This window comes from Mobula hypostoma, chromosome 4 (genome assembly GCF_963921235.1).
Source record: "Mobula hypostoma chromosome 4, sMobHyp1.1, whole genome shotgun sequence".
NCBI lineage: Eukaryota > Metazoa > Chordata > Chondrichthyes > Myliobatiformes > Myliobatidae > Mobula > Mobula hypostoma.
Genome location: NC_086100.1, coordinates 196,186,790 through 196,204,833, shown reverse-complemented (window position 1 = coordinate 196,204,833; position 18,044 = coordinate 196,186,790). Strand labels below are relative to the sequence as shown.

Below are 18,044 nucleotides of genomic sequence, written 5' to 3'. Positions count from 1 at the left end.
CTCTTACTGTGCCAGCTGTGGATTGGCATCATGCTCACTTTGTGTGAATGTTATGTTAACGTTTGTGGGGCAAGGATTGAAGTGGAGAAAGAAACAATCTGGAAAGGCAAATACAGTGAGTACGAGCAGATGAAGCAGTTATGACTGATGTTCCTTTACATTTGAGGGCATGCCTCAAGAAGGCAACATCCATTGTGAAGGACCCGCACTATTCAGGACATGTCCTCTTCACTTTGCAAACATCAGAGAGGAGATATAGAAACCTGACATGTTCAAAGTTCAAAGTAAATGTATTACCCAAGTACATATAGTCACCATACACTCCCTTGAGATTCATTTTCTTGCAGGCATTCATAGGAAAACAAAGAAGTACAGCAGAATCCACACAAAGACTGGCAAACAACCAATGTGTAAGAGATTAAATGTGTTTTGTAAACACTTCTTCCCCTCCATCATGATCCTTCTGAACAGTCCGTGAACCCAAGAACACCACCTCACAATTTTGCCCTCTTTTTGCACGACTTAATTGTTTTTTATATTTCTGATTTTTGTAACTTACCATTTTTTAAAGTACTGCACTGTACTGCAGCCGCATAAAACAAATTTCACAGAGATACCCACAAGCCCTGAGACACCGGGCTAGGTCATTTGATTCCAAACAGTTGGTTTATTGATCATTACAGAATGTCTCTCTGGTGCTTCCTGCTCCCTCCCCTCTCCCTTCCCCTTTTCCCAACCGTGATTCCCCTCTCCCTGCCTCTTTCCGACTCTCAGTCCACAGCAGAGACCCAGATCAGAATCAGGTTTATCATCACTCACATTTGTCATGGAATTTGTTTTTTTTTGCGGTAGCAGTACAGTGCAATACATAAAATTACAACAGAAATGTGCAAAAGTCTTAGGCAGCCTAGCTATATATATGCGCCTAAGTCCTTTGCACAGTACTGTATGTCGGTGATAATAATCCTCATTCTGATTCTGCATTCTTTCATTTTCTTGTACTACCTCAATGCACTGTTGTGATGAACTGATCTGTATGCAAAACAAAGATTTTCATTGTACCTCAGAGCATGTGACCATAATAAACCAAGAAACCATATAATAGTCCTGCTGGTAAGTATGAGCCCACTGATAGCACCACTGTTCATTTAAAATTGGCTACCTGATCTTAGGTCAGTGAAAAGCTTAGAGGGGTGCTGACAAGACTTTTTAAGATGGTCTCAGTGTTGACACACACACAAAATACTGGAAGAACTCAGCAGGTCAGGCAACATTTGCGAAGGCAAATAAACAGTCCATATTTCAGGCTGAGACCCTTCATCGGGATCCCAAAATGTTGACTTGTTTATTCCTCTCCATGGATGCTACCTGATCTGCTGAGCTCCCCCAACATTTGGTGTGTGCTGCTCTGGATTTCCAGCATCTGCAGAATCTCTTGTGCTTGGCATTGAAAGACTTGATTTACGTGGATGGACTGGAGATGCTGTGCTCCCTAAAGCTTTTCCAGAGAAGTGATAGGATGGAAACGTTTAAACTTTTGAGGGGCCCAGACAGAAGAAAACATGCTTTTATTAGTTGTAAAAACACGAGACAGAGATTTAAACAATGGAAAAAGAGACAGTGGTGAAAAAAAGAAAAAAAGTCTTCAGGCATTAAACAACACACACAAAATGCTGGAGGAACTCAGCAGGTCAGGCAGCATCTATGGAGAGAAATAAACAGTCAGCGTTTTGGGCCAAAACCTTTCATCAGGACTAGAAAGGAAGGCGGAAGAAGCCAGAATGTGAAAATGGGGGGGAGGGGGAACGAGGGGAATTTTGTGTTCAGGCGTTAAGACAGTGCTTGTAAGGGAGGAGGAGGAAGATTCAAATGAGGCTGCTAAAGAACTTGATAACTACCTGAAGGGGAAAGAAAGGTTTTGTTGCAAGGAATGGATTAATCAAACAAAATATTGGCACAGATTCCAGAGAAGGAATGCCTTTCTTCTGCACTATTGTTCTAAGAACTGCTTTTAAGCCTTTCAGGTTCAGAGAGGGAGAATGTGAAGGTATGCTTCAACATTCCTTCCATTAATTATATGTTCTCTCACATCTTATGTTGTCAAGTTTTAAACCGCATTTCTCACCCCGGACATTCTCTCGTCAACCCCCTCCCATTGGGCAGGGGATACACAAGTCTGATAGCACATACCATCAGGCTCAAGGGCAGCTTCTGAATGTTTCCTTAGAATGATAAATTGGACTCTTGACCTCACAATTTACATCGACATGGCCCTTGCACATTATTGCCCGCACTTTCTTTGTAAATCTAACAGCTTATTCTGCATTTTGTTATTATTTTCCCTTGTACTATACCTCAATGTACTGTTGTATCGAAATGATCCGTATGGATGGTATGCAAGACAAATTTTTCAGTGTGCCTCAGTATATCAGACCATAAGACATAGAATTAGGCCATTTGGCTTATACGGTCTGCTCCGCCATTCCATCATGAAGATTTATTAACCTTCTCAACTCTATTTTCCTTCCCCCCCCATAATCTTTGATACCCTTACTATGAACCTATCAAACTCCAGTTTAAATATACCAAATGACTTGGCCTCCACAGCCTTCGGTAGCAATAAATTGCACAGATTCACCACCCTCTGGCCAAAGGAAATCCTCCTCATCTCTGTTCCAGGAGAACCTCCTTGTATTCTGAGGCTGTGCCCTCTAGTCCTGGACTCCCCACCATAGGAAACATCCTCTCCACACCCAGTCTACCTAGGCCTTTCAATATTCGATGGGTTTCAATGAGATCCCCCTCATTTTTTTTGTATGACTGTAATAAATCAATTTATCAATTTATCTTATGCAGATTGAGTATCCCTTTTCCAAAACATTTGGGGCCAGAAGTGGTTTGGATTTTGGATGTTTTTGGATTTGGGAATATGAGATAGACATCACCATCATTTCCAACTCTGAATTTATGTGCTACTGGTAAGCAGACTTTGCCTTACACTTGTTCACTACAAATATGTACTTCAAATAAAAAATTATGACAACCATTAATATAATGAAAATATAACGTGTAGCATAACAAAAGCAGCAGAGCAGCACCTGGAGAATACCTGAAACATCTGTTGAACAACAACAAACAATGGCCAGTTTTCAGTCTCCACCTATGATGCTGGGTTTTCATTGAAAAGTTACAGTACTTTTTAACTTTTTTTTAGATTTTATGTAAGGTATAAAAACAATCAGCATTTTAATTTTGCTCTAGTGTTAGATTTTCATCAGTGACACTTTAAAAATTTAATACTATTATATAAGATATAAAAACAATCAGCATTGTAGATTTGTTCTGGCACCAGGCTTTCGTAATCAGCAGAAGCTTTAAAAATTTAATACCGTGCCTTTTCTTAAATTACTGCATCCATCCTGCTGAATATTCACAATTACCTTCAATTTTCAGTTTGCTGTGATACAGCAGCTTTTTGCTTGTTTCGTGATCAGCATAATGTCAAGAGACATATGTTCACTCCGACGCTAATGAATCCATTCTGTCAATACACCCTCAAGATCTTCATTTTTCATTTGATGCAGTGTTTTTGTATTTTTCAGTAACTTCTGTTCATTACATATATGAAGTCACCTCTCAGAACTGTCTGTGCTGCACAGAGACCTCTGCACAAGGGTCTTCAACCTGAAATGTTCCCTTCGGCTTCCTTCTCACAGATACTGCCTGACCTACTGACTACTTCCAAATTATGCCTTTTGTTTGATACTTCCAATAAAATATGACCTCATGTGTCAAGAAACTACAGAGTCACAGATTTGTAGATCACGGATATGGGCTCGTCCGCCCACCACATACATGTCACTCTTTCTGTCCACCTACACCAATCCCATTTACCTGCACTAAGTCTGTATTCTGCTGAACTGTGCTTATTCAAATGTCTGTCTAAATGTGTCTCCTACAAGTACCAATTGTATCTGATTTCACCACCTTCTCTGACAGTGCGTTCCAGATATCAATCACTCCCTGTGTGTAAAAAAAAATTACCTCTGAAATTCCCTTTGTGTCTCATTCGACTCACCTTAAGCCTTTGTCTTCTGTTTTAATTTTTTTTTTCAGTTTAGAGATACAGAATGGTAACAGGCCCTTCTGGCCCAAACAGCCAGTACTCTCCAATTTTACTTGCTTTTATTAGATGCATGCTCTTGGGGCCTAGTGAGCCACACCACCCAGCAACCCACTGATCTAACCCTGTAACCTATCGACCTATCAACCTTCACTTTAAATATAGCCCTGGCCTCCATAGCTTTCACACTGTAATAGCATTACACTAGCTGCTATGCTGCTGTACCACCCTGCTATAACCTAACTAGGGGAAATAGATTCATTCTACTTCACCCACGCATCTTATACTTTTATGTACCTCCATCAGGAGATTCTTATGCATCCTTCACACTAGGGAAAACAAGCCCACCGTATCCAATCACTCCCAATATCTAAAGTCTTCCAATCCAGACACCATCCTGGAGAATCTCTTCTCCATCTCTATCACATGGCAACCAGAACTGCACACAATACAAGTCAAATCTAGTGTGTTATAAAGGCTCGGCACAGCAGCGTAGCCTCAGTGTAGCACTTTACAATGTCAGTGATCAGAAGGTTGGGGTTCAATTCCCGTCACTGTACGGAGTTTGTAATATCTACCACAAGGGTCTCCCCTAGGCGCTCTGTCTCCCTCCCACATTCCAAAGATTTATAGATAGGTTTAGTAAGTTGTGCACATGCTATGTTGACACTGGAAGCGTGGTGATTCTTGCAGGCTGCCCCAGAACAATTCTCACTGACTTGATTTGATGCAAAATGATGCGTATCACTATATGTTTTGATGTACATGTGACAAATAAAGCTAAACTCATTTTCTTTCTTTTCCCTTCTCACTATCCCATTTGTCCCTATCTCACTACCCTACTCCTCACTCCTTCAACCCTCCTCCTTCTCTCTCTGCCCTCCTCTCGCCCCTCCTTCCTCCCTTTCCTTCCCAGCAGCAAACTGGAGTAACATGTTCAATTGAATATTTCATTTGAAAGACTACCCCAATTAGAACAATGTTACTTTTAGTGCCGTCTACTCAGTGCCCCCTTGATTAGGTACACCTGTACACCTCATTAATGCAAATATCTAATCAGCCAATCATGTGGCAGAAACTCAATGCGTAAAAGCAAGCAGGCATGGTCAAGAGGTTCATTTGTTTCTCAGACCACACATCAGAATGGGGAAGAAATGTGATCTAAGTGGGTTTGACTGTGGAGTGGTTGTTGGTGACAGACAGGGTGGTTTGAATATCTCAGAAAATGCTGATCTCCTGGGGTTTTCATGCACAACAGTCTCTAGAGTTTACAGAGAATGGTGTGATAAGCAAAAAAGAAAAATCCAGTGAGTGATAGTTCTGTGGGCAAAAATGCCTTGTTAATGAGGGGGGGTCAGAGGAGAATGGCCAGACTGGTTCAAGCTGACAGGAAGGGTGACACTAACTCAGACAACCACGTGTTACAACAGTGATGTTGAAAAAAGCATCCCTAAACACATAACATGTTGAACCTTGAAGTGGATGGGCTACAGCAGAAGAACACGAACGTGCAGAAAAACACTCAGTGGCTTCTTCAGTAGGTACATCCTATACCTAATAAACTGGCCACTGAGTGTATTGAGTATTGTAAAGAATTAACATTTTTAATATTTAACACAGATGGCTAAAGTTTCTCTGGTGTACTACATTGTGGGAAAGGAATTGGGCTGCGCTGCATTCCTATTTGAAATAAAGTTCTCAATGGAATCAGTTATTGATAAAAAGGGCACTCTCTAAGACCTGGTTGTTTACTAATCAGTGGATGCAGGAAACCCCTGTGATTTACCATAAAGGAATCCTTGTACCATTGGTTAGGCCCCTTGCAGTGTCTTAGATTCTCTGAGCGTTAAAGCAAGCTTCTCATTATAAAACCAGATAATACAATTTAAATAAGTAAGCCACTGAGATAATGACTCTAATTAAGGCATGAGAGAAATAAATAAGAAGGGATGGCTTGTAAGACGGTCTAGAGAGGTCTCTCAAGTTGACCTTTACATCAGTGATGGAAAAACCTGCAGTTAACACTTTAGTGGGAAAGTACTCTTTGAGGTAAAGGCAAATTACTGCTGTTTCAAGATTCAAGATTGTTTAATGTCATTTCTCTACACAAATTATTCACAAACACAAGAAAATCTACTGATGCTGGAAATCCAGAGCAACACACACACACAGTGTCTCGGCAGGTCAGGCAGCATCAATGGAAAAGAACGGTTGACGTTTTGGGCTAAGACCCTTCTTCAGGATTACAACTTATTCCCAACAAGTGTCAGGCTCTTGAACCAGACGGTATAACTTCACTCAACTTCACTCACCAAAGTGATTTATGTTTATTGCTTTTTTATTACTATTATTATTTTTTTCTTCTTGTCTTTTGTACATTGGTTGTTTGTTTTTGTTGTGTGCGGCCTTTCACTGATTATATTGTGTTTCTTTGTATTCATTGTGAATGCCAGCAAGAAAATGAATTTTAGAGTTGTATATGGTTACTCCAAATGCAGCACAAAAACTACCATAAGATAAAGAACATAATAATAAAAAACACAATAAATATAACTAGATTGATTGTATGTCCATAAGGTGACACTAGGTACCTGAATGTCTACATAAGGTGTTCAGGTGGGCGTAGGGGGGTGGGTTAGTGGGTGGAGGTGTTGATCAGCCTCACTGAAAGTAACTGTTTTTGAGTCTGGTGGTCCTGGCGTGGATGCTATGTAGCCTCTTCCCTGATGGGAGTGGGACAAACAGTTCATGAACAGGGTGGGTGGGATACTTCATGATATTGCTGGCCTTTTTCCGGCACCTTGATGGCAGGTAGACTGGTGCCGACGATATGTTTGGCTGTTTTGTCTACCTGTTAAGCTCGAGAGGGCTGAGGGTTTAGATCAGTGACAGAAAACCCCGCAGTTAGCATTTCTGTGGCACAAGACTCTGAAATTCTCTCCGAGTCCATAATGTGAAGGGAATTTACTGCTGTGGGTCTCGTTGCTGAGTTCAGCCATTGTATGGAGTGAGGCGCTGCTCTCTGACTCTGTCCATGTCTGGAGTGTTTGGGTATCTCACCAATTCAGCTTGGTGTGCTCAGATTTCACAGACTTTACTTAATGGATTCTCAAGCTGATAAGATCTAATCAGGTGGCGACTAGAAGCAGACACTCCCCCTCCCTATGCCTTGACTGGTTACATTACGTGAATGCTAGTCCGCACTCCTGAGGTGTCAACCACAGGTATGTTGAAGGGTAAGATGTTTGTTTAAACTCCTCAGTTCACTATTCAGCTAAAGCCCTCCCCATCATTGAACACATCTACACAGAGCGCTGTCGCAGGAAAGCAGAATCCATCATCAAGGAACCCCACCATCCAAACCATACTCTCTTCTTGCTGCTGCCATTGAGAGAACTTCAGATCCCACACCATGTGATTGCACTGACCACTATGCTATACTGTATAGCCCCTTTTAAGGCTAAAGTCAGATGTATCAGTATTACAATGGAGTAAAGGGAATTACAGAGGTATGAGATGGGAAACGGCCAAAATTGATTGCAAGGGGACACTTGCAGGGATGATGGCAGAGCAACAATGGCTGGAGTTACAGGGAGCAATTCGGAAGGCACAGGGTAGATACATCCTAAAGAAGACGTATTCTAAAGGCAGGATGACACAACCATGGTTGGCAAGAGAACTCAAAGACAGCATAAAAGCCAAAGAGAGGGCATATAATAAAGCAAAAAATTAGTGGAAAGTTAGAACTTTGGGAACCAATAGAAGGCAACTGAAAAAATCATAAAGAAGGGAAAGATGGAATACGAAGGTAAGCTAGCCAATAATATCAGAGGATACCAAAAGTTTCTTCAGATATATAAACTGTGAAAGAGAGGTGACAGTAGATATTGGACCACTGGAATATGATGCTGGAGAGGTAGTAACGGGGAGCAAAGAAATGGTGGCCAAAATTACTAAGAATTTTGCATCTGTCTTCATTGTGGAAGACACTAGCAGTTTGCCAGAACTTTAAGAGTGTCGGGGGAAGAAGCGAGTGAAGTTGCCATTACTAGAGCGAAGGTGCTTGGGAAATTTAAAGCTCAGAAGGCAGATAAGTCACATGGACCAGATGGTTTACACGCCAGGGTTCTGAAGGAGGTGGATGAAGAGATTGTGGAGGCATTAGTAATGATCTTTCAAGAATCAATAGATTCTGCCATGGTTCCAAAGGACTGGAAAATTGCAAATGTCAATCCACCCTTCAAGAAGCAAAAGAAAGGAAATTATAGACCAGTTAGTCTAACCTCAGTGGTAGGGAAGATGTTGGAGTTGATTGTTAAGGATGTGGTTTCAAGGTACTTGGAGACACATGATAAAATAGGCTGAAATCAGCATGGTTTCCTCAAGGGAAAGTCTCAACAAACAAATCTGCTGGAATCCTTTGAGGAAATAACAAGCAGGATGGATAAAGGAGAATTGGTTGATGTGATGGTTTTCAGAAGGCCTTTGACAAGGTGCTACACATGAGGCTACTTAACAAGTTAAAATCCCATGGTATTACAGGAAAGATATTAGCATGGATAGAGCATCGGTTGATTGGCAGGAAGCAAAGAATGGGAATAAAGGAAGCCTTTTCTGGTTGGGTGCCGGGCACTAGTGGTGTCCCACAGGGGTCTGTCTTGGGACGCTTTTTTTACATTATATGTCAGTGAATTGGAGGAAGAAATTGATGGCTTTGTGGCCAAGTTTGCAGACGAAATGAAGGTAGGTGGAGGAGCAGATAGTGTTGAGGAAGCAGAGAGTCTTCAGAAGGACTTGAACAGATTAGGAGAATGGGAAAAGAAGTAGTAGATGGGATACAGTGTCAGGAAGTATATGGTCATGCACTTCGGCAAAAGAAATAAGAGCGTAGACTATTTTCTAAATGAAGAGAAAATTTAAAAATCTGAGGTGCAAGGGGGCTTGGGAGTCCTCCTGCAGGATTCCATAAAGGGTAATTTGCAAGTCGAGTCAATGGTGAGGAAGGCAAATGCAATGTTAGCATTCATTTCAAGAGGATTAGAATATAAAAGCAAGGATGTGATGTTGAGGCATTATAAGGCTCTGTTTAGGTCTCACTTGGAGAATTATGAGCAGTTTTGGACCCCTCATCTCAGAAAGGATGTGCTGACATTGGAGAAGGGTTCAAAGGAGGTTCACAAAAATGATTCTGGGATTGAAAGGCTTATCATTTGAGGAGTGTTTGATGGCTCTGGGTCTCTACTCACTGGAATTCAGAAGAATGAGGGGAGATCTCATTGAAACCTATAGAATGTTAAAAGGCCTCAATACAGTGGATGTGGAGAGGATTTTTCCTTTGGTGGGGGAGTCTAAGAACAGAAGACACACACTCAGAATACAGGAATATCTATTTGGAATGGAGATGAGGAGGAATTTCTTTAGCCAGAGAGCGGTGAATTCTCTGGAGGCCACGTCATTGGGTACATTTAAGGTAGAGATTTATAGGTTCTTGATTAGTCAGGGCATGAAGGGAATGAAGGGAATGAAAGGATAAAGGGAGAAGGGAGGAGATTCAGGCTAAGTGGGAAATGGATCAGCCATGATGAAATGGCAGAGCAGACTTCATGGGCTAGATGGCTTAATTCTCTCCTATATCTTATGGTCAGGAGGTCAGGAAGGATTTGTAGAAGCAGAAGGATAGTTGATGTTTTGGGTTGATGCTGGAGGGTCTCAACCTGAAATGTCAACCACCCCTTTAACTCCATAGATGCTGCTTAACATGATAAGTACCTTATGCAGGTTGTGGTAAAATAGGACTTGGGTGTTACTTGATAGAAGTTGCAGAGAATCATCATAACATTCATCAAAAAGGGAGCAGATGAAGTCACTGAAGGACCCTTCTCCAAAGTCAGTTTCAGAAAAAACTAACATGGAAGGGATGGAGAATCTTGCGGGGGGAAGAGACCTGGTAACTCCTTGGCCTATTTAAGTGTTAGTCATTGGGGGACCAACCTCAATGCAAGGAGCTGTGACTTTTTCCTCTCAGGTTGGATGAGGTGAGAACTAGAGATCATAGGTGAAGGATGAAAGGTGAAATGTTTAAGGGGAACCTGAAGGAGAACTTCTTCACTCAGAGGGTAGTGCAAGGGTGGAATGAGCAGCCAACGAAAGTGGTAGATGAATGTTTAATTGTAATATTTAAGAGAACTTTGGATAGGCACATGGACGCGAGAGGTATGGACAGCTATGGTTCAGGTATGGGCAGGTAGGACAAAGCAGAAGAAGAAGCTAGCATAAACTAGATATGCTGAAGAGCCCATTTCTATGCTGTTGTGCTCTCTGAGCTTATGGTCATTGAGGAAGAGATCACAGCAAGATACTGTTGGATTGGTGAATCTGTGGAAATCCTTGCCACAGACGGCTGTGGAGGCCGAGTCTTTGAGTATATTTAAAGCAGAGGATGATAGGTTCTTGTATAGTCAAGGTGTCAAAGATTACAAGGAGAAGCCAGGAGAATGGGCTCGAGAAGGATAATAAAACAGATCTGATGGAATGGCAGAGTGGACACAATGGGCTGAATGGCCTAATTCTGCTCCTATGTCTTATGGGTGTAGAATTGTTATTTTCCAGTACTTTAACTTCCCTATGTTTGCTTGTATTTTATATAATAAGACCATAAGATATAGGAGTAGATGTAGGCCATTTGGCCCATCGAGTCTGCTCTGCCATTCAATCATGGGCTGATCCACTTCATCCAATCATCCCCACTCCCCTGCTTTCACTCCATACCCTTTGATGCTCTGGCTAATCAAGAACCTATCTATCTCTGCCTTAAATGCACCCAATGACTTGGCCTCCACAGCTGCTCATGGCAACAGATTCCACAGATCCACCACCCTCTGACTAAAGTAATTTCTCCGTATCTCAATTCTAAAAGGACGTCCTTCAATCCTGAAGTTATGCCCTCTTGTCCTAGAATCCCCTACCATGGGAAATAACTTTGCCATATCTAATCTGTGCAGGCCTTTTAACATTCAGAATGTTTCAATGAGATCCCCCCTCATTCTGCTGAACTCCAGGAAATAGTCATAGTCATAGTCATACTTTATTGATCCCGGGGGAAATTGGTTTTCGTTACAGTTGCTCCATAAATAATAAATAGTAATAGAACCATAAATAGTTAAATAGTAATATGTAAATTATGCCAGTAAATTATGAAATAAGTCCAGGACCAGCCTATTGGCTCAGGGTGTCTGACCCTCCAAGGGAGGAGTTGTAAAGTTTGATGGCCACAGGCAGGAATGACTTCCTATGACGCTCTGTGTTGCATCTCGGTGGAATGAGTCTCTGGCTGAATGTACTCCTGTGCCCATCCAACACATTATGTAGTGGATGGGAGACACTGACCAAGATGGCATGCAACTTGGACAGCATCCTCTTTTCAGACACCACCATCAGAGAGTCCAGTTCCATCCCCTCAACATCACTGGCCTTTCGAATGAGTTTGTTGATTCTGTTGGTATCTCCACCACAGACTCGTAGAACATCCTCAGCATCATCCGACAGATGGTAAAGGACCTCAGTCTCCTCAGGAAGTAGGGACGGCTCTGACCCTTCTTGTAGACAGCCTCAGTGTTCTTTAACCAGTCCAGTTTATTGTCAATTCATATCCCCAGGTATTTGTAATCATCTCCCATGTCCACACTGACCCCCTGGATGGAAGCAGGGGTCACCGGTACCTTAGCTCTCCTCAGGCCTACCACCAGCTCTTTAGTCTTTTTCACATTAAGCTGCAGATAATTCTGCTCACACCATGTGACAAAGTTTCCTACCGTAGCCCTGTAGTCAGCCTCATCTCCCTTGCTGATGCATCCAACTATGGCAGAGTCATCCGAAAACTTCTGAAGATGACAAGACTCTGTGCAGTAGTTAAGTCTGAGGTGTAAATGGTGAAGGGAAAGGGAGACAAGACAGTCCCCTGTGGAGCCCCAGTGCTGCTGATCACTCTGTCGGACACACAGTTTTGCAAGCACACGTACTGTGGTCTGCCAGTCAGGTAATCAAGAATCAATGACACCAGGGAAACATCCACCTGCATCGCTGTCAGCTTCTCCCCCAGCAGAGCAGGGTGGATGGTGTTGAACGCACTGGAGAAGTCAAAAAACATGACCCTCACAGTGCTCGCTGGCTTGTCCAGGTGGGCGTAGACATGGTTCAGCAGGTAGACGATGCCATCCTCAACTCCTGGTCGGGGCTGGTAGGCGAACTGGAGGGGGTGTAAGTGTGGCCTAACCATAGGCCAGAGCAGCTCCAGAACAAGTCTCTCCAGGGTCTTCATGATGTGGAGGTCAATGCCACCGGTCTGTAGTAATACAGCTCAAGAGCTGCCAGACGTTCCTCATATGGTAACCCTCTCATTCCTGGATATAATCACCTAAATGTAATTGTTCAGTGAATTTCCCAGCAATTACAGAACAATTGCTTCTGCACTTTTCTAGGAACTTCTTAGTTTTCATTAGGAGGTGTTACGCTGCTTGAATCTGGCTATTTTATAGGTTAATTAATATCACTAGAAGGTGCTGTTATCTCCAGTCTGGTAGGAGACAGCCACGACTGCTCTTTAGTCTAGTCTTTCCTTTATTCTCACAACACTTCTTCTTTTTCTTCTTTGCTCTTGTAATATTTTATAAAAAGGCCGTAACAAGCTTGATGCCTCATTCTTGACTTCCGAGTAACCTCTGGATCGCAAAAGCATCAGGATCTAACGAAAGACACAAACTAATAAAGGTTGTGTAATATAATAGTCATGGAGCTATACATGACAGCACAAATACACCCTTCAGCCCATCGTGTTGACGCCAACTATGGTGCCCACACTCCTGGTCCCAATTTTCTGCATTCGGACCATTTCCCTCCAGCCCCCATCCCTCCATGTACCTATCCAAGTGCTCCTTACATGATACTATTGTATCTGCCTTTAGCAGCTTGTTCCATATACAGACTCTCAAGTCCCTTTTATATCTCTCACCTTGAACCTATGAGCTCTGCTTTTGAACTCCCATAACCAGGTGAAAAGCATGTTACTATTCACCTTACCTATGCAACTTACTTTATACGGTCGCTCCTCATTTTCCTGTGCTCCAAGGAATAATGATTTTGTCTAACCAACCTCTCGTTATAACTCAGGCCATTGGTCCTAGTAAAATTTCCATAAAACTTCTCAACACTCTTTCCATTTTAACCAAAACTTTCCTATAACAGGGTGACCAAAACTGCAAAGAGTACTCTCCAAGTGTGGCCTCATGAATGACTTATACAACTGCAATGTGAATTTACTAATGAAAAAATGTGGATTAGGTGTCAATGAGATACAACATAGAACACAGAACATAAGGCCCATAATGTTATGCTGGTATTTTAACCTACTCCAAGATCAATCTAACCCTTCCCTCCTCCGCAGCCTTCCATTTTTCTATCGTCCATGTGTCTATCTAAGAGGATCTTAAAAGTCCCTAATATATCTGTCTGTACCATCGCCCCCGGCAGTGCATTCCACACACATACCACTTTTTATGAAAAGAAAGTTACCTCTGGTATCCCTCTGTACTCTGCTCCAATCACCTTAAAGATATATCAGCTGTATGTACAGGCCATTTCTGCCCTGAGAAAAAGAACGGGCTGTCCACTCGATCATCACCTCTCACCATCTTGTACACCTTTATCAAGCCAACTCTCAGTCTCCTTCAGTCCAAAGAGAAAAGCCTAAGCTTATTCAATCTTCCGTTATAAGACATGCTCTCTTATCCAGGCAGCTTTCTGGCAAACCCGTTCTTCACTGTAAGACAATAAGACCATAAGACATAGGAGTAGAATTAGGCCATTTGGCCCCTCAGGTCTCCTCAGCAGATTTATTATCGCTCTCAATGCCATTTTCCTGCCTTCTCTCTATAACTTTTGATGCCCTTACTAATCAAGAACTTGTCAACCTCTGTTTTAAATATACTCAATTACTTGGCCTTCAGAGTTATCGGTGGCATTGAATTACATAGATTCATCACCCTCCGGCTAAAAAATTCCTCCTCATCTCTGTTCGAGAGGTCAAAAAGGACATCATTCAATTCCAATGCTGTACCCTCTGGTCCTGGACTCAACAGGCTTACCCACTATAGGAAACATCCTCTCTATATCCACTCTATCTCGGCCTTTCAATATTCAATACATTTCAATGAGATCCCCTCCTCATTCTTCTAAACTCCAGCGAGCACAGGCCCAGAGCCATCAAACGCACCTCATACGTTAATCCTTTAATTTCCAGAACAATCTTGCAAACCAATACCAGAACACCTTTTTCATACATCAATGCTCCAAGTGCGTTAATCAATGACTTATAAAGTCTCAGCATTATATCCTTGCTCTTAAACTCTAGTCCTGTCAAAAGGAATGCTAACATTGCACTTGCCTTCCTCTCCACTGACTCAACCTGTAAGCTAACGTTTAGGAAATCCTGCACGTTCCTTTGTACCTCTGATTTTTGAATATTCTCCCTATTCTTCCTGTGTAGAAAATAGTCTACACCTTTATTCCACTTACCAAAGTGCATAACCTCTGCCATTTTTTTGCCCATTCTCCCAATTTTTCTAAGTGCTTCTGCAGACTCTCCTTCCTGCCTGCCATGTCCTCCACCTTCATATATTATCTGCAAATTTGGCCACGAAGCTATCAATTCCATCACCCAAATTGTTGACATACATTATGAAAAGAAGCAGACTCAATATTAAACCCTGCGGAACAGCACTAGTCACTGGCAGCCGACCAGAAAAGGCCCTCTGTATTCCCACTCTTTGTCTCCTGCCAGTCAGCCAATGCTCTATCCATGCTACCATCTTTCCTGCAATACCATGGGTTCTTATCTTGTTAAATAGCCTCATGTTGGCACCTTGTCAAAGGTCTTCTGAAAATCCAAGTAAACAACATCCACCAGCTCTCCTTTGTTTATCCTGTTTGATATTTCTTCAAAGAATTCCAAAAGATTTGTCAGGCAAGGAAACATAAGAACATAAGAAATAGGGGCAGGAGTAGGCCATCCGGCCCATCGAACCTGCCCCACCATTCAATAAGATCATGGCTGATCGGTCCATAAACTCAGCTCCATCTACCTCATAACCCTTAATTCCCTTACTATGTAAAAACCTACCTAACTGTATCTTAAATATATTTAGTGAAGAAGCCTCAACTGCTTCCCTGGGCAGAGAATTCCACAGAATTCTCTGAGGACTTTGCATGAAGTCCTCATGAAATCATGAAGACTTTGGCCTATTGTATCATCTGGCCTGATCAGAGGGGATGATGAGACGGTCTACAGGGTCCAGCACCTGGCCACGTGGTGTGCCAACAACAACCTGGCACTTAACACCCAGAAGACCAAGGAGATCATTCTGGACTTCAGGCATGCTAGGAGCCACACTCATGTCCTCATCTACATCAACGGAACTGTAGTGGAGCAGGTATCAAGCTTCAAATTCCTTGGTGTCCACATTTCCAATGATCTCACCTGGTCCCAGAACTCCTCCATCCTGATCAAAAAGGTGCAACAGCATCTGTGGAGCATCAAGAAAGCTCACTTCTGTCCCAGAATACTGACGGACTTTTACCACTGTACCATTGAGAGCATACTCACCAACTGCATCTCAGTGCGGTATGGCAGTTGTCCCGTATCGGACCGCAAAGCACTCCAGCAGGTGGTGAAAACTTCCCAGCCGATTATCGGCACCCAATTGCCCACCATTGAGAACATCTACCATAAACGCTGCCTGGGCAGGGCGAAAAGCATAATCAAGGATGCATCTCACCCTAACTATGGACTTTTTACTCTCCTCCCATCCAGTAGGCACTACAAGAGCCTCCGTTCCCGCACCAGCAGGCACATGAAGAGCTTCTTCCCTGAGGCTGTGACCCTGCTGAACCTCACATCACAGTGCTAAGCAGTATTGCACCCATATTGGACCGTCTCGGTATTTTAATATTTGTATGCTGTTGCACTTACTTTTTATTCGCAGTTATTTTGTAAATAATACTATTCTTTTGCACTTCTGGTTAGATGCTAATTGCATTTCATTGGCCTTGTATCTGTACTCGGCACAATGACGTAAAGTTGAATCTAATCTAATGCTTCCAGAATCTCTCCTGCTAACTTTTTCAGGACCCTGTAATCCATCTGACCCAATTGACTTATCTACCATTTATGCTGTCTTTGACTTCCTTTGTCAGCCACGGTTGTATTGTCCTGTTTTTAGAATACTTTCTCTTCATTAGGATGTATCAACCCCACATCTTCCAAATTGCTCCCAGAACCTCCAGCCATTGCTGCTCTAACGTCATCCCTAAGATGGTGGAGGAGAAGATGGCAGTGCAACGCAGCCAGCAGCGGCCACTCCGGTGAATGACATCTGTTATCTGTCAAGTAGGGTGCCGTGCACAATCCCGATTTGATGGAGACAGACATGAGAGCACGGAGAAACTTCTGGAGAAACTTCTGAAATGCCTTCTTCGCTGCCACTGCTACTGTGTGATCCAGAATCTCCGGAGGAGAAGGCCCCGAGTCCTCGGCTTTGCTTATTCCTTGGCAGCCGGGGCGGGGTCGAAGCGCTCGGCAGAGATGGTGCTCGGTGCTCGGTGTCAGAGGGCTGGTCGGAGGCTCGAGGTTTTCGAACGGACTCGGAGTCGGCTGTGGTAGGGTGCTTCCAATGCATCAGCAGTTGTCGGCGCCTGGAGGTGTATGGCAGGGAAAGTTTCTCCCTTTTGCCACTTGCTATCGGGACTATCGGGAATGGATCAGAACTTTGAGACTTTTTTTTACCTTGCCCATGGTCTACTCTTTATCAAATTATGGTATTGCTTTGCACTGCTGTAACTATATGGTATTATTATGTGGTTTTGTCAGTGTTAGTCTTTGGTTTGTCCTTTTTTTTTGTGATATCACTCTGGAGGAACATTGTATCATTTCTTAATGCATGCATTTCTAAATGACAATAAACGAGGACTGAGTGTCCTCATAATCTAATCTAATCTAATCTAATCCCTGCTAGTGTCCCCTTCTAATCAATCTTGGACAGCTCCTCTCTCATGCCACTGTAATTCCATTTACTCCACTGTAATATTGATACATCTGACTTTATCATCTCCTTCTGAAATTGCAGGGTGAATTCTATCTTATTATGATCACTGCTTCTCAGGGTTCCAGATCAGCACAGCTCGAAGGGGTGGAAGTGTTGTATTGCAATAAATAGACAGAGATAGGGAGAAAGAGAGCGAGAGATATAGAAAGAGAAAGAGAGAAAGAAAAAAGAGAAAGAAAGAAGACCAACACACCATCTGCCCTCTTCACTACTTCATCAACTTGTGAGGCAACTTTGAGGGATCTATGGATTGAACCCCAAGATCCCTCTGATCCTCCACACCGCTAAGATTGCATTCATTTGTAATACTATTCTCCTTTTATGCTTTAATCCCTCTAAGTATTTATTTATGGAATGATCTATTTAGATGGCACACAAAAAAAATAAACTTTTCACGTTTCAATAATAAAGCAATACCAATGGAAAAAAATGTAGAACTTGATCCAATTTCAAGCCAAGGTTTGATAATTCAATTGTAAGTTGTATAACAACAGCAGAAACTGCCACGGAGTGGACAGAGCAGCAGTCCTGAGATTCAAGATTCAAGATTGTTTAATCTCATTTACAGTACACAAGTGTAAGTGAACCTTCTGGTAAGATGGCGGTGCATATACATGCAGTGGCCTCTCGGGGGTCAACCAAAGGTGCTTTTTTTCTTTGTTAAATGTGTTTTTATACATAGTAAGACTATTCTTGACTCCAGTAACTGCCTCAACAGCAGGTCCACTGCATCAGCGAGCTGCTCACTGTTTGAAGGAGCGGGCTGG

The 18,044-nt window shown here is 42.6% G+C and overlaps 1 protein-coding gene across 2 annotated transcripts in view; it reads right to left on the bottom strand.

Annotated features, from left to right (window-relative positions):
- The window catches only part of exoc6b (exocyst complex component 6B), an 899,778-nt gene that overhangs the window by 273,520 nt on the left and 608,214 nt on the right, over positions 1-18,044 (bottom strand). The gene's annotated exons all lie outside the window — the stretch shown is intronic.